This window comes from Phyllobates terribilis, unplaced genomic scaffold (assembly GCF_046119375.1).
Source record: "Phyllobates terribilis strain yellow unplaced genomic scaffold, ASM4611937v1 Scaffold_1__5_contigs__length_1240528914, whole genome shotgun sequence".
Lineage (NCBI taxonomy): Eukaryota > Metazoa > Chordata > Amphibia > Anura > Dendrobatidae > Phyllobates > Phyllobates terribilis.
Genome location: NW_027362761.1, coordinates 24,234,592 through 24,259,911, shown reverse-complemented (window position 1 = coordinate 24,259,911; position 25,320 = coordinate 24,234,592). Strand labels below are relative to the sequence as shown.

The 25,320-nt window shown below is 45.7% G+C and overlaps 1 protein-coding gene across 4 annotated transcripts in view; it reads left to right on the top strand.

Annotated features, from left to right (window-relative positions):
• The window catches only part of USHBP1 (USH1 protein network component harmonin binding protein 1), a 152,431-nt gene that overhangs the window by 84,820 nt on the left and 42,291 nt on the right, over positions 1-25,320 (top strand). The gene's annotated exons all lie outside the window — the stretch shown is intronic.

The window sequence follows — 25,320 nt, the reverse complement described above, 5'->3', positions numbered from 1 at the left end:
GGAAAATGGTGAGGATTTGATTGATGCGTTCTACTTGGCCATTGGACTGAGGATGATAGGCCGAAGAAAAATCCAAGGAGACATCCAGCAGCTTGCACGTGGCTCTCCAGAAGTCCGAAGTGAATTGAACTCCGCTATCCGAGACAATGTGGAGGGGTAAGCCGTGAAGACGGAAGATGTGATGGATGAAGTCCTTAGCCAGCACCGGTGCAGACGGAAGACCAGGCAGGGGAATGAAGTGGGCCATCTTAGAAAAGCAGTCAGCGACCACCCAAATGACTGTACAACCGGCAGAAACAGGGAGTTCCATGGTGAAGTCCATTGCGATATGTTGCCACGGAGCGGAAGGCACGGGAAGAGGAAGAAGACGACCGGCTGGAATGTGCCTAGGTATCTTGTTACAGGCACAAGAGGAACAAGCCGCGACAAATTCTGCAACATCCTCTTCAGGGTGGGCCACCAATAATGTCGGGTAATGATCAGAAATGTCTTCCTCTGGCCGGCGTGACCAGAAAGTTTGGACGAATGTCCCCACAGTAAAACCTTCTTCCGATCCTGAACTGCTACAAAGGTCTTACCGGGAGGTAGATGAGACAGGTCAAACGGAGCAACAGTCATTATTTTGGAGGGATCAGTGATATAAAGAGGCTCCTCCTCCTGGTCGGTAGACAAAAATGAACGGGATAGTGCATCGGCTTTAATGTTCTTGTCTGCCGGGCGGTAGTGAAGAGTAAAGCAGAATCGAGCGAAGAATAGTGACCATCTGGCCTGACGCGGGTTTAGTCTTTGGGCATTCTGCAAATAAGCGAGGTTTTTATGCTCAGTGTAGATGACAACTGAGTGCAGAGCCCCCTCCAGCAAGTAGTGCCATTTCTCCAGCGCTAATTTGATGGCCACCAGCTCCCGATCTCCTATGGAGTAGTTGCGTTCAGACGAGGAGAGGAGAAGAGCTTGGAGAAGAAGGCGCAGGTTACCATTCTCCCGGACAAGGATTTCTGAGTGAGCACTGCTCCAGCCCCGGAGGAGGAGGCATCAACCTCCTGGAAGAACTGCTTGTTGCACTCTGGACAGTGTAGCACTGGAGCGGAGGAGAAGGCTTGTTTTAGGGAGACTAAGGCTTTCTCCGCCTCAGGAGACCACTCCCTGTGATTTGCTCCTTTACGAGTGAGAGCAGAGATGGGAGCAGTCCGGGAGGAAAAATGAGGAATGAAGAGGCGGTAATAGTTCGCAAAACCCAGAAACCGTTGTATCGCCTTCAATCCCTCCGGTCGGGGCCACTTTAAGACAGCTGACACCTTCTCGGGATCTATGCGCAGATCGGTCTCAGAAATTATGTAACCAAGAAGCGGCAAGGAGGTCTGCTCAAAGAGGCATTTCTCGTATTTAGCATACAAGCGATTCTTCCAGAGCCTCAGCAGAACCTGACGAACATCCCTCCGGTGTGAAGGCAGATCCGGGGAGAACACCAAGATGTCGTCCAGGTACACCACCACGCGGAAATACAGGAGGTCTCGGAAGATGTCGTTAACTAGCTCCTGGAAGACAGCTGGAGCATTACAGAGACCGAAGGGCATCGCGCGGTATTCGTAGTGACCGTGTTGAATACCATCTTCCACTCGTCTCCCCGGCGAATCCGGACCAGATTGTACGCCCCCCGAAGATCGAGCTTGGTGAAGATCTTCGCGCCTTTTAGGCGGTCAAACAACCCGGAGATGAGAGGCAGGGGGTACTTATTTTTGATGGTAATCTGGTTTAGACCCCTATATTCAATACAAGGACGAAGCGAGCCGTCTTTCTTCTTGATGAAGAAGAATCCTGCTCCAGCCGGAGAGGTGGATTTCTCGATAAATCCCCTAGCAAGATTCTCCTCAATATACTCAGACATAGCGCGGGTCTCGGCCAACGACAAGGGATAGATTCGCCCACGAGGAGGTGATGCACCAGGTATTAGGTCGATGGGGCAGTCATACGGCCTATGAGGTGGTAGTGTCTCAGCCTCCTTTTTGTCAAAGACATCCACATAGGACCAGTAGGGTGCCGGCAGGCCAGGTAGGTTAGCCAGCGTAGACGGGGGTCGACCAAGACGAACTGGAACCAGACAGGAATCATGGCATTCTTTACCCCAACGGAGCACTTCACCAGATCTCCAATTCAGGACAGGCTCATGTCTCTGTAACCAGGGCAGTCCAAGCAAGAGGGGATGAGACAGACCAGACAGCACATGAAAGGAGATTTTCTCCGAGTGCAGCATTCCCACCTGAAGAGTTACAGGCTCAGTGACCAGCAAGATGGTTTCCGGAAGAAGCTTCCCATCCACTGAGGAATCCGCCAGAGGTTCAGCCAGACGTATGGTAGGAATCTGATAACGCTCCACAACGGCCTGTTGAATGAGATTCCCTTCTGCTCCGGAATCCAGAAAGGCAGTCTCAAAGAAGTGGGTCTCACCACTGGTGACAGAAACGGACAGAGTTAAGGACGGAGAGGAAGAACTTGTTATGATCTGCAAAAAGTATTAAGGAAAGAAAGGGGAAAGCTATCCCTACAGTAAGACTAAGCTGACTCCCTACGATGTAGCGGGCTGCTTGTTCCTTGTGAACAGACCCACCTTAGTTCTCAGCTAGTCTGAACGAAGACCTATAGTATAAAGGGAAGGGGTCCCTAAAAGAACAAAGGACTGGAACAAAAATGGGACACCTCCTGAACAGAGAAGGTAGTTGCAGAACACAAAAAGATAAACTGACAAAAAGGTACTAGAGGTCCCAGAAGGACCAAGCGAACTGACAGAGAAAGGCACAGAAGCACCTGGCTAGAAAAACAGTCAAACAACACTGGAGTCCAGCACAGCCAAAAGGGCGGAGCTGGAATATAAAGGCAGATGGTCACGTGACCACAAAACACAAGATGGAAAAATAAACAGGAGGGTTCTAACAGTACCCCCTCTTTTATAAGGATCCTTCGGATCCTACAGGCCCAGGCCTATCCGGAAACATCCTGTGGAAAGCTCTAACAAGCCTAGGAGCAGAGACATCATCCGCCCTTACCCAGGAGTTATCTTCGGGACCGAAACCCTTCCAGGAGACGAGATACTGTAATCTCCCTCTATGCCATCTAGAATTCAAGATGCGAGAAACTTCATATTCGCCGTCTTCCACCACAGGAGGAACTGTGAGAGTGGCATCCCTATCAGATACATCAGCCTTTTTCAACAAGGAAACATAAAACACAGGATTAATCTTCCAGGAAGTAGGGACATCCAACCTAACTGCAGACGGGTTAACAACCTGAAGCACTTTAAATGGACCCACAAACTTAGGACCCAGTTTTTTAGAGGGAATCCTCAACCGCAGGTTCCTTGAGGACAACCAAACCATGTCACCCACAGTAAACAAAACCTCCTTACATTTCCTGTCAAAATACTTCTTGGACTTCTTGTTAGCCTCTTGAAGGTTGCAACATACATTAGTCCAAACTCTCTCCAAGTCACCGTTAAAACTCCCCTCCTCCGGCACCGCTGACCCCAATTTGGAGAACGAACCAAAAGACGGATGTCTCCCAGTACAACAAAAAAAGGAGAACACCCAGCTGAGGAGGATGTATGATTGTTAAGAGCAAATTCTGCGAGAGGCAGAAACTCAGACCTCACCTCTTGATTGTCCGCCACAAAACATCGCAAAGACTGTTCTACATCCTGGTTCTTTCTTTCAGTCTGTCCATTAGACTCAGGATGATACCCAGACGAAAATGACAAATGGACTCCCAACCTGTCACAAAAAGCATGCCAAAAGCGACCCACAAACTGAGGTCCTCTATCAGAAACAATATCCGTGGAAACGCCATGAAGCTTGACAATCTCCTTAACAAACGCCCTAGCTAGTGTCTTGGCGCAGGGCAACTTAATGAATGGAACCAAATGACACATCTTACTAAAACGGTCCACGACCACCCAGATAACAGTGAAACCCTCGGACACGGGCAGATCAGTAATAAAATCCTTTGTGAGATGCGTCCAAGGCACACTAGGAACCTCCAGAGGGCAAAGCAACCCCGCAGCAGGAGTATGTGAAGCCTTTGACCTAGCACACACAGTACATTGACGCACCCACTTGATGACTTCTTTCTGCCATCCAAGCCACCAAAAACTGCGACTGATAAGTCTCTTAGTCTCAGAAATTCCTGGATGACCTGCCAACCGAGACTCATGACACGCCACAAACAAATCTCTTCTAAAGGTTCTAGGCACGGACCACCTCCCATGGGGAGTGTTAGATGGAGCATCATCTTGAGCTTTCAAAATCCCATTCTCCAAAATGGAGTCCAGTGCCACCACTACAACTCCTTTCTGTAAAATTATCTCCTCCTCCTCGGCACCGACCGTAGGAGAGAAGCTGCGAGATAAAGCATCGGCTTTAACATTCTTAGTACCAGGATATAAGTAACAGAAAAATGAAACCGAGAAAAAAAAATGCCCACCTACCTTGACGGGCATTCAAGCGCTTGGCAGCATCCAGATAGATCAAATTCTTATGATCTATGAAAAGCTGAATAGGAAATCTAGTGCCTTCCAAAAAATGACGCCCATGTTCAAACGCGAGTTTAATAGCCAGCAACTCCCGATTTCCAACATCATACTTCAGTTTGGTTTCCGAAAATTTTTTCGAAAAGGAGGCACAAGGATGTACTCCATCCCTGTTCTCCTGAGACAAAACTGCTCTGACCCCCACCGATTAAGCATCGACCTCGACCAAAAAAGGCTTGGTCTCATCAGGCTGCATAAGGATAGGGGCAGAACTGAACCTCTCTTTGAGATACTTAAACGCTTCAATGGCCTCAGTATTCCACTGGACCGTATTCGAACCTTTCCTGGTGAGATCGGTTAGAGGCTTAACAATTACAAAAAAATTCTTAATGAATTTCCTGTAATAATTGGCAAAACTTAAAAACCTCTGTATATATTTCAAACCAATAGGCCTAGGCCATTCCTGCACAGCCTGAGCCTTCACCGGGTCCATCTAAAAACTCCCTCGCTGGAGACAATGTAGCCCAAAAAACTAATTTTCTGCACAGCGAACTCACATTTCTCCAGCTTAGCAAAGAGTGAATTATCACTCAATAACTGCAAAACTTCACGTATACTCTGCCAATGGGACTCCAGATCTGGCGAATAAATCAAAATGTCATCTAAATACACAACCACATTCTTACCAATCAAAGGTCTCAAGATGTCATTAATAAGGTTCTGAAAAAATGCAGGTGCATTGGTAAGACCAAAAGGCATCACCAGATTCTCAAAATGACCTACCGGAGTTAAAAGCAGTTTTCCATTCATCACCCTCCTTCACTTGTAAAAAATTGTATGCCCCCCGGAGATCAATCTTAAAGAACCACTTGGCCCCCACTAACTGGTTAAACAAGTCAGGAATTAACGGCAATGGGTAGGAATTGCGTACGATAATCTTATTCATTTCATGAAAATCCAGACATGGACGTAAACCCCCGTCCTTTTTTTTTAACAAAGAAAAACCCAACTGCCACAGGCGACTTAGAAGGTTTAATGTAACCAGCAGCCAGGCTAGTCTGTATGTACTCCTCCAATGCCTTTCTTTCAGGGATAGTCAGATTAAACAAGCGACTCTTGGGAAGAGTAGCTCCCGAAACAAACTCAATGGTGCAATCATAATCCCTATGAGGAGGTAAAACTTGCGAATCCTCCTCTGAAAAAACCCTCCAAAAATCTTGAATAGGTACAGGTATTTCCCCTTTTTCCACAGCCACAATGCAACCATTACAACATTTATCATAGCACTTTGGACTCCAAGACTTTATCATATTAGTAGACCAGTCCAGCAAAGGATTGTGCAGTTTTCACCAAGGCAATCCTAGAACGACCGGAGAGGGTAAATTATCTAATACAACCAAGTCCAAAATTTCTTGGTGAACTCCATTGATAGTGAGGGGAAATGCAGCAACCTTGTGAGTAATACATTTCAAGGGAGTGTTATCAATTGCAATCACAGAAATAGGTGAAGACAAAGGTTTGGATTTCAATTTAAGTTTTTCCAAAAACCCTTTATCAATCACATTAAGTGTTGAACCACAATCCACAAATACCTGAAATTCAATCAAATTTTCCTGTAAAGCAGTACTCCCTGAAAGAAATACTCCTGCAGTGCGTAAACAAGCTATACGGGCGTACCTGACATTTTTTTTTTCTTTACTTAAACGAAGCTCACAATACTTCATCAAATGGTCAGCTTTACCACAATAAAGACACAATCCCTCGGCGAACCTCTGGTCTCTTTCCTGGGGGCGGATCGACATCTCCCCAACCTCCATCGGTTCTCCGCCGTCTGAGCAGATTTTCTGGGGACTAGGACCTGGCATTACAGGAGTCTTTACTTCATTCTGCCTAGATCTCAGCCTTCTATCCACACGAACAGCTAATTGCATGGCATCCTGTAGAGTCTCAGGTGTAGGGAATGCAATTAGCAAATCCTTAACCCTTTCACTCAGACCAGCAAGAAATAGACATTTCAGAGCAGGATCATTCCATTTGACTTCTGAAGCCCATCTTCTAAAGTGTGTGCAATAATTTTCAAAATCACCTGACCCCTGATTCAAGCGCCTGAGTTCTGCCTCAGCAGATGAGATTCGATCAGGATCGTCATATAATAGACCCATAGCAGAAAAAAATTCTTCTACCGACCTTAAGCATGGATCATTAGGTTGGAGAGAAAAGGCCCAACCTTGTGGTTCATTGCGCAAAAGTGACATAATAAAACCAATGCGCTGTGATTCATTCCCAGAGGACCTTAGTCTTAAACGAAAATACAACAAACAAGCATTTTTAAAGGAAAAAAAATCTTGCTCTTTACCATAAAAAACATCCGGTAGTCCTACCTTGGGTTGCACAAAATGCGCTCCAGAACAGCTACTCACGTGTTGCTGGAGCTCGGCCACCTCCAGAGACAATCCCTGCAAGCGTTGAGCCAAATCCTGGACGGAAGCCATACAGATGGTCACGTGACCGCAAAACACAAGATGGAAAAAACAAACAGGAGGGTTCTAACAGAACTCTTGCCTAGGATGACCTCTCTGAGCGGTCCTAGACACTGGAGTTTCCCGGTCTCTCCGGGCAGGAACGGATCAGATGCTCTATACTGCCACAGTTGAAGCAACTCCCCTCGGCGCAGCGTGTCTCCTGGCGAGACTTGACCATCTTGGCTTGGTCAATTTGCATTGGCTCTGGAGAAGACACCCAGGGGATTGCTGGTTGCAAGACAGGCCTTTGGAAGGTTGGAGCGAGACGGGGAGATCTTCTCTCCCGGGTCGTCTCCTTAGCACGATCCAGAAAGCAGATGTCGATCCGGGTAGCTAAAGACACCAGGTCCTCCAGGGTAGGAGGTATGTCTCGGCCTGCTAGCTCATCCTTGATCCGTCCAGAAAGGCCCTCCCAAAAGGTGGACACTAGTGCCTCATTATTCCAGCCAGTTCAGATGCGAGGATGCGGAAACGCACGGCATACCGTCCCACAGAAAGACTCCCTTGGCGGAGTCAGAGAAGTGAGGAGGCAGTAGAAGATCTTCTTCCAGGTTGATCGAACACCTCCTGGAAAGCCGCGAGGAAGGCCTGGAGATCGGACACCAGAGGATCTCCTCTCTCCCACAGAGGGTTTTGTTTTGTTTTAAATGATTTATTTATCATGAATCAAAAAGTAAAGACAAATCAGAAATACATCAATGGCGGAACAATATCTGGAAATAAAATTTTACAGGAAGATCAAAATTAGATAACAAAAAGAAGTGCCTGTTGAGTTGAGCTGAAGGTGAGCATGAGTTCCGACAAGAGGAAGAGAATTGAATAGATGATTCTTTTTTTTTTAACGAAACAAGAATAATCATTACAATAAAGTTTAACAATTTTAGACGATTCAATAATAACAAAGTTAAACAATAGAGTCAGAGCTAAAGATTCTATTCATTTCTGAGATAATTAGGTAGGGAGAGGTATGAAAATAACTAGGGAATGAGAGGTTAATTAAAGAGGAAAGGAGGGGGGTGTGTGAAGAATTAGAGGGGGACGGGGGGGGGGGGGGGAGGATTAGGTCCAAAGATAAGTTAAAGATTTTACAATCCCACAAGTAAAATCTAGGTGATTAAGGAAACAAATTTAACAAATTTCCTAAACGTTTCCCAAGAAGCCCAGATTTGAGCGAAAAAGGGGAAGTTTTGTTGTGAAAGAGCAGCCATTTATTCAATGTGGTACAGTTGGTCAATTTTAAGAATCAATTGCTTCTTATTTGGGATGTTAGGTGTGCTCCAGAGCGCAGGAATAAGGAGTTTACTTGCTGATAAAATGAAAAAGGATAGTTTTGATTCAGATTTTTTGTTTGGGTCTAAAGGTAGATTCAAAAAAATATGTTCAGACTTTAGAACAACATGCATGTGGAGGATTTCAGATAAGATTTGAGAAACGATTTTCCAAAATGTTTGAATGGTCTGACAAGACCACCGAACATGAAGGTATGTACCTTTTTCACTTTCACATCTCCAGCAAAGATCTGAGGTGGTAGGAAACCATTTGTGCAAGTGGAGAGGAGTGGTGTACCATTGGGTAAGTATTTTGTAGCTATTTTCTAGGGCTCTAACGCATTGTGAAGGGCCATGGGAGAATTTATAAATGTGTTTAATTTGAGGTTCAGTAAAAATAGAACCTAGTTCTTTTTCCCATTTCAGTAAGAAAGCTCTTTTCAAAGAGGCATCTCTTGTAATTAAAATATTGTAGAGTGATGAAAGTACTTTTTTCGAGGTTTTTACCTGTGAGCACATGGATTCGAACACAGTTAGCGATGTTGTGGGTACTCCTCTAGATATGATTTGTCGTATTGTTTTCTTTAAGGATTCGTAATGGATAAAGGTGTAGTAGGTGGAAGGAGATAAAGGAGCCTTCATTGTATAACTGATCAATTAGAGGTGATGTAGCAGAGGTTGTGTCATTATCTAGGTCTGCAGCTATGATATCTGATATTCGAGTTAGTGGGGACGGGGTTGGAGAAAGGTGAGCCGCAACTAGTTTCCAACATTTGGCCGATGTGCATGTAAGGGGGTTGTAGAACTAAATTTTATGCGTAAGTGTAGAGGGGGATAGAATAATTGACTGTAATTTGATGGGAGACATATGTTCCTCTAAGGAAAGCCAGGGTTTCTCCTTTGGTTTCCTTACCCACTCAATAGTCCCATACAGCGTGGCAGCTAAATAATAGTTATATATATTAGGAGCGCCCATGCCTCCAAGTCTCTTTGGTAATGAAAGTGTGTGCGAGTTAAGCCTTGGTCGGTGTTTGTTCCAGATGTAGTTAAAGAATATAGAATTGATTTTGGAGAGGAATGATTTTGGAAGAGCAATGGGTAACATTTGAAAAAGGTAAATGAGTTTAGGCAACAGGATACTTTTAATTAAGTTTTTCCTACCCATCCAGGAGAGAAAAGGGGCCTTCCATTTTTTAGTTTGGTCTAGAATTGAAGTAAGGAGTTGTTAGTAGTTTAGGTTAAAGAGATCTTTATTGGATGTGCTAATCTTAATGCCCAGGTACTTTATATATTTATCTGGCCAATTGAAAGGAAATTGGGATTTAAGATGAAGTACTTATAGGTATGTTTATTCCTAGAGCTTGAGATTTGGATAGATTTATTTTAAAGTTGGATAGGGAACCATAATTCTCTAAAATTTGCATAAGGGCCGGAATTTGCAAGGTTGCGTCATTGTAACAAGAAGGTCATCAGCGAAGGCCATAGTTTTATGGTGAACTCCTTGTATATTAACGCCCCTTATGTCTTCGCAAGTATTGATAGACTTAATCAAAGGTTCCATCACCATTATGAAAAGTAGATGTGAAGTGGATTACCCTGTCTAGTACCATTGTGTATAGTAAATGATTGAGTGAGTGAGTTGTTAAGTTTGATCTTGGCGTAAGGATGGGAGTACATCTGTAAAATAGATGCTGTCACTAGAGAGGGAAAGTTGAAACAATTTAGGGTTTCTTGCAGAAAGATCCAATCCACTCTGTCAAAAGCTTTCTCCGCATCAGTGCCAAGGAGCACTAATGGGAGTTTATGATGGGTAGAATATTGTATCAAGTGAAGAACTCGCCAGGCATTTTCCTTCCCTTCGCTCCCTCTGATAAAGCCCGTTTGATCTGGGGAGATCAAGCTTGGTAAAAAGTCAGCGATACGTTTTGCAAGCATACTAGCATAAGTTTTGAGATCAACATTTAATAAGGAGGTAGGTCTGTAGTTACTACAATATTCAGGATCCTTGCCTTCCTTATGTATAACAGATATATGGGCTTCTAGAGTTTGAGGAGGGAAGGATTTACCCTGGAGTATCTCATTACACATTTTGAGAAAAAATGGTTCTAAGGTCTTATATATAGTATAATGAAGGGAGGCCGTCAGGGCCAGGGGCTTTCCCTTTAGGGTTGCTAGCCACGGTGGATCTGACCTCACTTAAAGTGAATGGCTTGGAAAGAGTAGTTTGTTGTTCCGGTGATAATTTAAAACTAGTTAGAAATGATTGTATTTCAACATGCTTCTTTTCTTTATCTGTGTCAGATTCCTCTGGATGGAGATTATAAAGGCTTGAGTAATACTTTAAGAATTCTGAGGAGATCAATTTGTGATCTGATGTGCTTTGGCCAGTGGAGGTTTTTAAGGAATGTGTTAGGCTGTTGCTGGATTTGAAATGGGTCCAGAACCTTCTGTGGTCTCCCATTCTGGTGCAGCCAGGGCTGATGCTGCTCAGCATCATTGTCAGCCCCAACACCTAGCTGGTCCACGAGATGTACAAATTGTCTCTTGGGTATTTGTGCCAACAATGTTAAGCAAAGGTTGCGGAGGGAGACAGGGCTGTTGGAGCCTAAGTCCAGGATTCTCGGTACTGAGCATGCCCGTGACATGGCGGACCGTGATTGGTGGTTTGGCAACCACCTGACTCGGTGACCTGGCACGGCCTGATTGGTCCACGGGTGGCGTCACCAATGGTGTGATGGTGGGCAGGGCTTAGTCTTTAAAAGGCCCGCCCACAAACATGGCGGTGCGCTCTGATTTTTGAGCAGTGATGGTGTTGTGTGGACGCTTGGCCTTTTGAGCTCCACGTGTGCTTTAGTGGAAATAGGCAGGTGTAGTGGAAATAGGCAGGCTAGTGGAAATAGGCAGGTAGCTTGGCCGTAAAGACTTTCTCTGACTAGGGGGTCGCCATACACCCCGAGCGGTCTGCAGACGCCGTATTCCTGGTGCCGCCTGTGAGCCACGTGGAGTGATCCTCCTCAGTCCGGTAGCACACCGGCTGAGAGCACTTACACACCGGCGTGAGTCACACATGCATCCTAGCGCCCACTGCGTAGCCCCTGTGTAGTTAACAGGGCTACAGCTACTTCCCCGGTCACGTATCTCCCGTGCAGTTAACTTAGATAGAGCGAACCGCTATACCCATTCCTGTGTGCAGTAACACGGAAGGGTTTATCATTTAAGTTGGTTGTCTTCCTTCTCACCCGGAAGGTGTTCGGCAGCAGTCCTCCAGGCTGCATTGCGGACCCCGGGGTCGGTTGCTTTCCGTTATAATAAAGTTTGTTTGCAACCGTCCCCATAACAGAATGGATATAAGTTTTAGCTTGTTTAGTTTTAATTAATGACATCATGAGTTTAGAAGCCTTATCGCCATGGACAAACATACGATTATTCCAATTAAGGTATTGTTTTGCAGATTGCTTATTAAGCAGATCTTTTAATTGTAAACGTTTGGCAGTTAGAGCTTCTAGACTTTGACATAACAGAGTTTTTTTATGTTGTGTTTCAAGCATGGCAATTTCCTCATATAGATCTTGTGTAATCTTTTTGCGTTGTTTATTTAGATGGGAAGCTATGGAAATCGGTTCACCTCTGACTACAGCTTTATAGGTTTCCCAGAGGATTGGATAGCTTATTTCTGGTGTGTCATTGATTTTAACCCCTTAACTACCAGTGACGTATTAGTACGCACATTTGCGTACTGCCCGTTCAGTGAGGGCTGCTGCGCTGAGCCCTCACTGAACGGAGCACATGTCAGCTGATTCTTACAGCTGACATGTGCCCGCAACAGCCCCGGGTGGAATCGCGATCCTGCGCTGCCCACCGGCGACCTCATCACGTGATCGTGGGTCACCGATGGGTGGGCATGACAACCCAGGGTCTGCAGCAGACGCCTGTGGTTGTCATGATCTTGTAGCTATGAGCGCCACCTAGTGGTCGGCGCTCATAGCACAGGACCATTTCTGCTGCATGCAGGGGACCTGCTCGTCCCCTGTATGTAGCTGAGGCGATCGGACAGTTGCTGCTTCTAGTCTCCTATGGAGACTATTGAAGCATGCAAAAAGTAAAAAAAAAAAAGTTTTTAAAAATATAAAAAAAAATAAAAAAATATAAAAGTTTAAATCACCCCCCTTTCGCCCCATTCAAAATAAAATATATAAAAAAAAACCCTACATACACATATTTGATATCGCCGCGTTCAGAATCGCCCGATCTATCAATATAAAAAAAGAATTAATCCAATCGGTAAACGGCGTAACGATAAAAAAATTCTAAACGCCAGAATTACGTTTTTTGGTCGCCGCAAAATTGCAATAAAATGCAATAACAGGCGATCAAAACATTGGATCTACCCCAAAATGTTATCAATAAAAACGTCAGCTCGGTGCGCAAAAAATAAGCCCTCACCCAGCCCCAGATCACGAAAAATGGAGACGCTACAGGTCTCGAAAGATGGCGCTATTTTTTTTTTTAACAAATTTTGGAATTTTTTTTCACCACTTAAATATAAAATAACTTATACATGTTTGGTGTCTATGAACTCGTAATGACCTGTAGAATAAGAATGGCAGGTCAGCTTTAGCATTCAGTGAACGTGGTAAAAAAAATAGATAAAAAACAACTGTGGTATTGCACTTTTTTTGCAATTTTACCGCACTTGGAATTTTTTTCCAGTTTTCCTGTACAGGATATGGTAAAACTAGTAATGGCATTGAAAAGTACAACTCGTCCCGCAAAAAATAAGCCCTCACATGGCCATATTGACCAAAAAATAAAAACGCTATGGCTCTGGGAACAAGGGGAGCAAAAAACAAAAATGCAAAAACGGAAAATGCTCCGGGGCTTAAGGGGTTAAAGAAGTTGGATAGGGCATCTTGAACTCTCTGTCTGTTAGAATCTGAAGTTAAGATTGATTCGTTTAATCTCCATGAGCGGTAACTAGAGTGAGATTTAGAAAGTGAAAAGCAAACTAAGACTATAGAATGATCTGAATGAATTGATGGAAGAATTTCTGCTTTTGATGTGTTTGACAGCAGGGATCTTGGTAGAAAGACATAATCAATCCTATGGTAGGAATTATGGGGATGAGAAAAAAAAGTCCAAATCGTTGGGGTGGAGATTGCGCCATATGTCAAGAAGTGAAAGGGTGTGAAGCGATTTTTTTATCCTGATAATATTTCGTTAAGAGGTCTGACATTTTTTTGAAGTAGAATCTAAGGAGGGGTCTAAAGGAATATTTAAATCTCCTCCAAGGATTGGTGTTCCTTCTATGAAAGAACAAAATTTATTTAGTTTGGATATGATCCACTTAATTTGTTTTTTATTAGGGGCATAGAGATTACCGATAGTTACCAAGGTACCCGCTAGGAGGCCTTTCACGAAAATATATCTTCCTTCTGGGTCAACCATTGATTCAGATAACAAGAAGGGGGAGTTGTTGGCAAATGCAATTGACACTCCTCTAGAGCCCTTTTGCGGGGAAGTGGCGTGGAACCATTGATTATAATAAGCTTTTTCAAAAGAGGGGAGTTTCTCAATTTGAAAATGTGTTTCTTGTAAGAGGAGTATATTAAAGTTTTCGTCCGTGTGTGTTGAAATTTGCTAATTTAAGTGTGGCTTGTTTGTCATCCATGTGAGTGATGGAAGAGGTGAGGACCTTTGTTTTTTGTAGCTGTTGAGGTGGACCTAAATGGGGAGAGCGGTAAAATATGTAGGGAACTGGGGGGAGGGGTGATCATTAGGACAATAACTAGAGTAGTACATATAAATGTGAAAAAACATGTAACAGTACTATTAAACATATTTAACATATTAGAGTAGAACATTAGGCATTGAAGGGAACGCGGTGGTGTCACTGCGGAAGGCTTCATGCATATCTGATCATCTCCGGGTCCCCGGACCAGTCCCGTCCAGTCATTTGAGATTAAACATAGCAAGAATATGAGTATGAGTCCCACTGGAGTCATGTTTTTGAATTCATGTGAAGTTTGTCCATGTGCGACTGTTTGAGGCACATGCACACCGACACATGAAGGGTTCCTTGTGGACCCAGGTCCAACTAATCAGCGTTTGAACCTATTATTGTAAAACTAATTAGTACACCAATCAATCATTGTGAAGCTTTGCCTATATATGTTTTATCCTGTGTCCATACCCTTGTACCACCTGATGAAGATAGTTCACTATCGAAACGCGTTGTGGAAAAGGCTTATTAAATGTTTTAGCCCCAAATTATTTTCTCCAGTGATCACTTTAGCGCTCCACAGACCACTTCTTTTTTATACATAGTTTCCTAGTTCCTCTCTGAGGGCCAGCGGCAGGAGCAGCTTTGTGGATCAATTGCCAACCACCCCTGCAATTTCCCTCCTCACTCGTCTTTTAAGGACCTGCGGCAAGGTAGCCGCCTGTTTCTAACTTGCAGAACCTACGGTGACGCGCATCCGCTCCCGAGTCACGTGGTCCGCGGCCGATCACGTGGGCCGCAACCAGGAACCCGGAAGTGGCGAACACAGCCAACAGTCCGCGGCACACAGCACGTGGTGAGCCCACTGGCCTGCACCACGCGATGAGACTCACCCTCTCTCCTCCATCTGGCAGTCACCGGGGTTGTGCAGGGGTGCACAACTCTTCTAGGTGAGTGGCCTCTTGGCCGTTTTCAATCCACATTGGTCCATCTGGTTCTTCACACAGCGCGTTTCTCTGCTTTATTTCTCTTAATCTCAATTTGGGTGGCATCTTCAGAGAGTAGAATTTTGGAGAAGATCTCAATTAACGTCAGGGTTAAAATTTCTGCTGCTACCGATTCAGGGATGCCTTTTATGCGTAGGTTATTTCGTCTCTCTCTGTTTTCATGATCTTCCAGAACAGAGTGTATTTGATTGATTTGATCTTCTTGGTTTTGGACACACGTTATAGTGGCATTAGTTTGTTGGACTAAAGTGGAGCTTGTAGCTTCCATCGTGTCTATTGCCTATTTGTGTGATTTATTGTTTTATATCAGTCAGGTTTTTTATGACTGTTTCTAAAGATTTAGCTAATATTCTTTTTATGAAAGATCGTGAAATTGGATGTTCATTCGTTAAGCCGCAGTCCTCTGCATTGCTTTCCATTTCAGAGTCAGAGTTGTCTATTGAGCGTAAATCGGGGGGCAGTGGAGATGCAGGTTTAGACGTGGAAGATTTTGTTTGTTTTTTTGTTGAGAAATTTATTCAAGTCTACTTGGGTGAGAGAGGTACTTGGTCTAGAAGTTGCTCCTGAAGCTTTGTTGCCAATTTTGACCATTATGAATTGTTCAAGTTTGCCTTAAAAAAGTAATTGACGCAACACCAGTCGCGTTCCCTAGTGCATGAGGATGGAAATGAGAAAAAAGATTGTTATATTTTAAAAGGGAATGAGGTGCACAGAGTTCCTCTTTCTCCTTTCTTGGTAATTTTTGTGTAGGTATGGAAACAGATTTATTAAAAGACCACTAGATGTCTTGTTCTTTGAGTGAAAGATTAGACCAAAAAGATATAAGAGGGATTTTCTTCTCTCTCTTTTTTTTCTTTTCCTTATCCCTCTTTTTTTTTCTGATTGTATTATTAAGCTGAGTATTGCAATCAGAATGGGAACGGAGGAATTTCACTTCTCAGGGGGATATAAAGAGAGTCAGATCATGGAGGGCATCCCCTGTAGTATCAACACTCCCTGGACCAGTATTAGTGGGAGGACCGCTTCCTCTTATTTTTCTGTGGGGACAGACTGGTCCTGTTGGCTGATATGAGGGGGTAATGGGGGGAGGGTGTAGCAGAGACAGCCCGCAGTGTCAGGGAAGGAATAAAAAAATGGCCACTGCGCCCTCAGCAGTATCCCTCCGCCAGGTTTACACCGGGTCACTCAACCCCCACCTACGTCCACCTCTCCGGACCCGGCCACAGATCTCCCACTCCACAGAACGCCGAGTTCCCTCCTCTCACCGGCGATCCGGGGCCTCTCACAGAGGTTTAAGCCACGCCAACGCCTCTCCGGTGAGGAGAGACATGATAAATGCCACCTTGGCCCGGTCGGAGATGAACTGGTGTGCCAGAAGTTGAAAGTGCAGCGTGCACTGATTTATGAAGCCCCGACATAGGACAGGGTCGACACCATCAAAACGTGGAGGCGCAGAAAGCTGGGGTTCAAAGCCGGGTGCCACAGCGCCACAGGGTTGAGGTGCCGCTGGAGTGGGTGCCGCTCGATTAGAGACTGACACCGTCAGAGTAGACAGGGTGTCCAGGCGGGAGTTGACTGTCCGCAGATAGGACAGGATAGTCTCCTGTTGGGATCTCTGACGAGAGACTTCCTGGTACAAGTCAGAGAGTGAAGGAGCCTGGAAGCCATCAGATTCCATGGCCTGTGCAAACTGTTACGGGTCCGGGTGGTTGAACCTCTGTGCTTTGATTCAAGGAGGGACCAGAGGGGCGTAACTAAGTGCCTACTCGGACCGACCCAGGTCACACGGCAGCTTAGTCGACTCCGTGAACCAAGGAGAGACCGGGCAGGTGGACCAGGTGCCACTCTCCGACCGACCTTGTGTGAGAGCAGGTGACTCCCACGGGTCAGATGACAGGAGCTGACCGGTACAGCGGATGAGCACGGTAGGTAGGTTGGCAGGTGATCCGGGTAGACAGGCAGGCGGTTACGGCGGATAGCCAGACAGGTACTCCGGGTAAACGAGCAGGCGGGTACGGCAGGTAACTGGCAGGTGCTCCGGGTTGGTTGGCTGGTGAGCATGGCAGGTAATCTGGCAGGTGCTCCGGGTAGGCAGGCTGGCGGGCACAGAACCTGAGGACTGAGGATAGTGTTAGCACACAAACAACAACCTTGCACAGGCACCTCCATTTTGGAGGAGGTGCTTAATATAGGGGCAGTCCCCCGGCCATTGGCCAGGGACTCTTTAGGATGGCGCGCGCGGCCCCTTTAAGAGGGAGCAGGAAGACGCCGGACCGGGACCGCGGCTGTGAGGGGAACGGCAGGAGGCAGAGACGCCGATGCTACAATGATGATGAGACACAATTGCCAGAAAGTCAGGAGGAGGACCAGGGTGCAGAAGTGGAAGACGAGGTGGTGGATGATATAGTAACTGACCCAACCTCGCAGGAGGACATGCAGAGCGAGGACAGCAGCACACAGGGGGAGGGAGGCAGAGCACCCCAACATGCATGAAGAAGCATTGTGGTGACCGCAGACAGAAGGCAGGTAACCGTTCCCTGTAACACCAACACGACGGAAGTTGCCAGTACAACTGTTGTGTCTTCCCGAGTCTGGTTGTTTTTTAAAGACTCTGTCGATAACCCCAAAAAGGCCATTTGCACCACCTGCAAGGCCAGCATCCGCAGGGGTAGCAAAACTACCAGCCTGACCACCACCAGCATGATCAGGCAGCATGGCAGTAAAGCACCTGACTTTGTGGGCCGAACCCCAGGGTTTAGGAACAGTGTCTGCGGGTGACACCACTGCTTCTTCCGCTGTTGTACGTGCAAGACTGCCCCCTGTCCATAGTGCACGCGAAGATGCCTTCTGCCCTGCACCTGTCGTTTGTACACTCTCAACTAGCACCATCAGCAAGCACGTCCCTGTCCCAGCGCAGCGTTCAGTTGTCCATGCCCCTGTCCTTGGAACGCAAGCGCAAATACGGAGCCAACGTCCCACAGGCCACACTACTAAATTCCCACATTTCGCGACTGCTTGCGCTCGAAATGTTGCCTTTTAGGCTCGTGGAGACGGAAGCTTTCCACAATCTGATGGCGGCGGCTTCCCTCGGTACTTGGTCCCCAGCCACCACTATCTCCCTCGGTGTGCCGTCCCCGCATTGCACAAGCACATGTCCCACAACATTAGCCGTGCCCTCAACAATGCAGTTACAGGGAAAGTCTCCCTAACCACGGACACGTGCTTGTGGGCAGGGACAGTACATCTCGGTGACGGCACACTGGGTTAACATAGTGGAGGCCGGGACCCAGTCGGACCTTGGGACGGAACACATCCTACCGACGATGAGGATTGCGGGCCCTAAGTCAATCAGGGTTGCCCCCACAGTCTACAGCTCCTGCACCTCATCCTCCTCAGCCTCCTCCTCCTCTTCAGCCTCCTCCTCCTCTTCAGCCTCCATCTCCGAAATGACCACATCAGTCACAACCTGGAAGCACTGCAGTACTTTCTCAGCCAAGCGGCAACAGGCTGTGCTGAAGCTAATATGCTTAGATGACAAACCGCACAATGCTGAAGAATTGTCGACAGCGCTGAAAGAGCAGGCAGATCTGTGGCTGACACGGCTGAACCTACAGCCAGGCATGGTCGTGTGTGACAATGGCTGGAACCTGGTGGTGGCTCTGAGGCGAGGCGAGCTCACACATGTACCATGCCTGGCCCATGTGCTTAACCTCGTGGTTCAGCGGTTTCTCAAAACCTACCTGGAGCTGCCGGATCTGCTTGTCAAAGTACGCCGCCTGTGTGCCCATTTTAGAAAGTCAGCTACAGCTTCTGCCGCCCTTGCCATGCTTCAGCAGCATTTTCAGCTTCTGGCTCACCGACTGGTGTGTGATGTTCCCACGCGTTGGAACTCTACACTGCAGATGTTGGGAAGGATTTGTGAGCAGAAGAGGGCAGTTGTTGAGTACCAGCATCAACAAGGTCGTCGGTATTCAGTTCGGACTCCACACATAAGACCTCAGGAGTGGACATGGATGTCAAACATCTGTACCATCCTCCAAAACTTTGAGGACTCCACCAACATGGTGAGTGGCGATGATGCCATAATTCGCGTCACCATCCCGCTTCTCTGTCTTCTGAAATGCTCTCTGTTCACAATCAAAGAGGATGCATTGCAGACGGAGCACGATGAGGAGCAAGGAACCATACAGGGTGATTACACACAGCCCAGCCTCATCTCATCCCAATGTGGATTGGGTGACAATGAGGAAGAGAAGGAGGAGAAAGAACAGGAGCTAGTTTCATGCACTATAGATGGTACTACCTGCACAATTGTCATACCGTCTGTTCAGCGTGGATGGCCTGAGGACAGGTAGGAGGAGGAGAGCATGGTCAGTCGTCCTCTTGCTGAGGAAACAGAAGTATTGCCTGTTAGCGGTCTGGCACGCATGGCTGAGTTCATGTTACGCTGCCTTTCCCGTGACCCTCGCGTTCTCAAAATTTTGGGTGTCATTACTGGTTGATAACACTTCTAGACCCACGCTACAAGGAGAACTTTATATCTCTTATTCCTGAGGCGAACAGGTCTACAAAAATGGGGCAGTACCAGAAGGCCCTTGTTGCGGAATTATTAAAAAAAATTCCCATCTGAAAATGCTGGCGGTAGAGGTCACAGTTTATTGGACAACCAAGGAGTACAGGCGAGAGAGACCCAACTCCAATCCAGCAGAGGCAGGAAAACACTGTCAAAGTTCTGGGAGAGTTTTCTCAGCCCCTCCCATTGCACAGGCACTGAGGCGCGGGGTACTCTCACAAGGAGTGCAAAATTTGGGAAGATGCTGAGGGAGTACCTTGCCGACCGTACCAACGTTCTCCGTGATTCCTCTGTGCCTTATAATTATTGGGTATCCAAGCTGGACACGTGGAATGAACTGGCTCTCTACGCCTTGGAGGTCCTGGCCTGCCCTGCCGCTAGCGTTTTATCAGAGCGGGTTTTTAGTGCCGCTGGTGGAATTATAACTGATAAGCGCATCCTCCTGTCAACTAAAAATGCTGACAGGCTGACTCTTATAAAAATGAACAAGGGCTGGATTGGGCCAGACTTCTCAACACCACCGAATGATAGCAGCATAACAAACTCAACTCAAATCCAGAGTCTTTTTTTGGGAGGTGTATTCCCATGCACCTTTTCACACCCACACATGGGTATACGCTTCCTGATTTTGGCTATTTTCTCTTGTCCTCCTCTTTCTCCTCATCCTCATCCTCCACCACTATATCACCAGGGTGACCGCGGTCCGTGATGCAACACCCACATAATTTTTTTAAAGGGTGTTTATGATACCCGTAAAAAACATTTTTTATACAGTATGTTCATGTATACCCCCCAGGGGTAAATGTTTGTCAGCCCATACACTTAGTGCATGGCCATTACAAGTATAGGAGACCCGCTCCTTTCTAATGGAAACATTTTTTTATGAGGCCTTCCTCCACGTTTTTTCCAAGGTGCATTGGAGTGCCTCCCAATTTTTGGCAGCCCTTGCATTCAATGCATAGGCCAACACTATGGGAGACCCACTTCCTAATAATGGGAGAATTTTTTCATGAGGCCCTCTACGTCTCTTCCAAGGTGCATTGGAATGCCTCCCAATTTTTTTTCAGCCCTTGCATTCACTGCATAGGCCAACACCATGGGAGACCCACTTCCTAATAATGGTAACATTTTTTCATGAGGCCCTCTACGTCTCTTCCAAGGGACATTGGAGTGCCTCCCAATTTTTGGCAGCCCTTGCATTCATTGCATAGGCCAACATTATGGGAGACCCACTTCCTAATAATTGGAACATTTTTTCATGAGGCCCTCTACGTCTCTTCCAAGGGCATTGGAGTGCCTCCCAATTTTTGGCAGCCCTTGCATTCACTGCATAGGCCAACACTATGGGAGACCCACTTCCTAATAATAGGAACATTGTTTTCAGGAGGCCCTCTGACCTCCACGTCTCTTCCAGGGGGCATTGGAGTACCTCCAAATTTTTGGCAACCCTTGCATTCACTGCATAGGCAAACACAATAAGAGACATACTTTCTAATAATGGGAACATTGTTTTCAGGAGGCCCTCTGACCTCCACATGTCTTCCAAGTGGCACTGGAGTGCCTCCAAATTTTTGGCAGCCCTTGCATTCACTGCATAGGCAAACACAATGGGAGACCCACTTCCTAATAATGTGAACATTTTTTTCAGGAGGCCCTCCTCTATGTCTCTTCCAAGGGACATTGGAGTAGGTACAAATTTTTGGCAGCCCTTGCATTCACTGGATAGGCAAACAGTATGGGAGACCCACTTCCTAATAATGGGAACATTTTTTTCAGGAGGCCCTCCTCTAAGTCTCTTCAAAGGGGTATTGGGGTACGTCCAAATTTTCAAAGGGGTATTAGGGTGCGTCCAAATATTGGGCAGCCCTTCCACTCACGGCATACGCAATAACAGTATAGGAGACCCACTCTTTAGTAATGGGAACAACAAAGCATAGCCGGCTGATGGCTCTCTAACAATAGTGAGGGCCGACTGCTGGCCCTTTAAGAATAGTAAAGGCCGCCTGATGGCCCTACAAAAATAGGCTTTGTGACTTTCAAAGTCCCTCCTTCATAAATGAAACAGGATGTGTCTGATCATGTCTCACACACCACATGGCCAGATAAGGTTGTACAATGTTAAAATTATGTCTCCCAGTGAATGCATTTGTCACGGTTGAAAGCAATGCAAAAGTGCAAAAACGCATCAAAAACGCTACATGTGAACATAGCCCAAGGTGTGGAGGAGTATTTTTGGTTATTTATTTTGCCTTATATACAAGTCATTACCCTGGAAAGGATGTTGCTTAACATATTTCCCAGAAAAATCCATTTTGGTTTCGTTTTTGTATGTTTTATTGTGAGTCCGTAAAAGTGGCGTAATACTCTGACAACGTTGTTCACAGCAGTGACCTGAAAGTCAGAAATGCTTCCAGGGGTCTTCCCCATGCTGTTCCAATGCCATTTGAGCACTGTTCCCATCGATTTGGGCAATTTTTAAGCCTCTGTAGACCGCCGGGGGGAGCCGCCTGAAAAATGCTCAAGTTTCCCATAGACTTATATTGGGCTCGTTGCTCGGGTCGAGCACCCGAGTATTGCAATTTGCTCGTCTCGAGCATCGAGCACCTGAACATTTTAGTGCTCGCCCATCACTAGTAATAATACATGCTGCATGCATACATCTACTACACCATGAATTCCAGGGTAAACAGGCTGGGAGATGTGAAGTTATATACTCTCGTGATAATGAATTCAAGCTCATGTTATTCCTTTTTACTGTAGCTCAGTGCTATTTAATCAGTTGAATTGAGCGTGAATGTTTGCATATAGAGGTTCTGAGCATGTTCGGAACAGCCAATCTACAATTGTTCAGTACCAGTGAATTACATACTAGCCCTTAAATGTGTCAGAGATTACATTCGTTTAATCTTGTGATCATTGGTGAATTGAAGGGAAAGTCATTGGAAGAGGATAGCATCTGATAGAGGGACATCACTACCAAGGCCGGCTCCAGGTTTTCGTGGGCCCCAGGCGAAGGAGTCTCAGTGGGCCCCTTTAATGTTAGAACTCTCCTGTTAGGTTTTTTCTATTTTGCTGGTCACATGACCTTTTTTGCCTATTTAATCCTGCTCCGCCCTTCTGGCCATGCTGGACTTCATTGTAATTTCTACTCTTAAGCTAGCCAGGTGCTTTGTAACCTTTCTCAGTCAGTTTAGCTAGGTCTTTTGACCTCTATGTTCTATGTTGTTTGTTTGTCTTTTTACTGCTACAATTTCTGCTAGGAGGTGTCCATCTTTCTCCCAGTCCCTAGTTCTTGTAGGGATCCCTCCCTCACATCTATAGGTCTTCGTTCAGACTAGCTGAGGACTTTAGCGGGTCTGATCGCAGGATCAGGTTCCCCGTTACATCGTCGGGATCTATCTTAGTTCTATTGTAGGGACAGATCTCCTGTCTTTCCTTAGTGCTTGTAGCCTATCATAACATTTAACACATACGATTCATGATGCACAGATACGGCAGAGAAATATAGATATAGTACAATGCCAAAGATTTCACTTACTTCTTACATTACATGAGTGATATCTAACGTAAATTCTACAATAGCTCAAAAACCGACGAATCCTCGCAGCGCACAGTGCGTACCCTGGGGGGATTCAAAAGTTTTAATTTTATACCAAACAGTAAAGTCCTCCATACAGTAGTATGGGCACCACATAGTCCTCCATACAGTATAATAAGCCCCATATATTGCTCCATACAGAATAATGAGCCCCTTGTATTGCTCCATACAGTATAATGAGCCCCATATATTGCTCTATTCAGTATAATGAGCCCCATATATTGCTCCATAAAGTATAATAAACCCCATATATAGCTTCATGCAGTATAATGAGCCCCATATATTGCTTCATATAGTATAATGGGCCCCATATATTGCTCCATTCAGTATAATGGGCCCCATATATTGCTCCATAAAGTATAATGAGCCCTATATATTGCTCCATATTTACATAGTTACATAGTTTATAAGGCCGAAAAAAGACAAGCGTCCATCCAGTTCAGCCTATTTCTTGTGCACTGCAGCTATTCCGCAGCGTTGATCCAGGGGAAGGCAAAAAAAAACCCATGCGGTATAGGCCAATTTACATCATTGAGGAAAAATTCACTTCCCGACTCCAATCTGGCAGTCAGATTAAATCCCTGGATTAATTAACTATCACTAAGCATAAGATGTAATTTTATTGTTCTCAAGAAAGGCGTCCAATCCTCTCTTGAACTCATTAAGTGAGTTGGACATCACCACTTCCTCTCCCAGAGAGTTCCAGAGTCTCACGGCTCTGACCGTAAAGAATCCCCTTCTATGCTGGTGCAGGAACCTCCTTTCCTCCAGACGCATAGTGTGCCCCCTCGTCTTTGTCACCATCCTTGGTATAAACAGGTCATGGGAGAGATCTCTGTACTGACCCCTGATGTATTTATACATGTTTATGAGGTCTCCCCTAAGCCTTCTCTTTTCCAACGTAAATAGGCCTAATTTTGACAACCTCTCTGGGTATTCTAGTCCCTCCATTCCCTTTATTACCTTAGTCGCCCTCCTTTGTACCCTCTCTAGCTCCAATATGTCTTTCCTGAGCACCGGAGCCCAGAATTGTGCACAATATTCTAAGTGCTGCCTTACCAGCGCTTTATACAGAGGAAGAACAATGTTCTCATCATATTCCCCTATTCCTCTTCTGATGCATGCCATGACTCTATTTGCCTTCGCAGCTGCTGCCTGACACTGGGCACTCCAATTTAATTTGCTGTTAACCAAGACGCCCAGGTCCTTCTCCATGTCAGATTTCCCCAACGGTTTCCCATTTAATATGTATGGGTGACTGCTGTTTTTCTTTCCCATGTGCATGACCTTACATTTATCGGCATTGAACCCCATTTTCCATTTTTTGGCCCAACTCCCCAATTTATCTAAATCCTCCTGTAGCTGTGCCCTATCCTCATCTGTATTAACTACTTTACAAAGTTTAGTATCATCTGCAAATATTGCTATTTTTTTACTATGCAACCCTTCCACTAGATCATTAATAAATATATTAAATAATATAGGGCCCAAGACAGACCCTTGAGGCACCCCGCTAGTAACCCTGACACACCCTGAGCTTACTCCATTGATAACCACCCTCTGCTTTCTATCACTCAGCCAGCTATTTACCCACTTGCACACATTATCCCCCAATATAGAATTATGAGCTCCATATAGTGCTCCATGAAGTATAATGAGCCGCATATATTGCGCCATACAGTATAATGAGCCCCATATATTGCTCCATATAGTATAATGGGCCCCATATAGAGCTCCATACAGAATAACGGACCCCATATAATGCTCCATACAGAATAATAGGCCCCATATAATGCTCCTTACAGAATTGGCCCCATATAATGCTCCATACAGAATGGGCCTCATATAATGCTCCTTACAATATCGATCCCATATAATGCTCCATACAGAATAGGCCCCATATATTGCTCCATAGAGTATGGGCCCCATATAATGCCCCATACAGTATGGGCCACATATATTGCTACATACAATGTGGGCTTCATATAATGCTCCATACCGTATGGGCCCCATATATAGCTCCATACAGAATGGGCCCCCAAATATTGATCCATACAGTATGGGCCCCACATAATGCTCCATACATTAAAAAAAATCAAATACTCACCTCTCCTTGT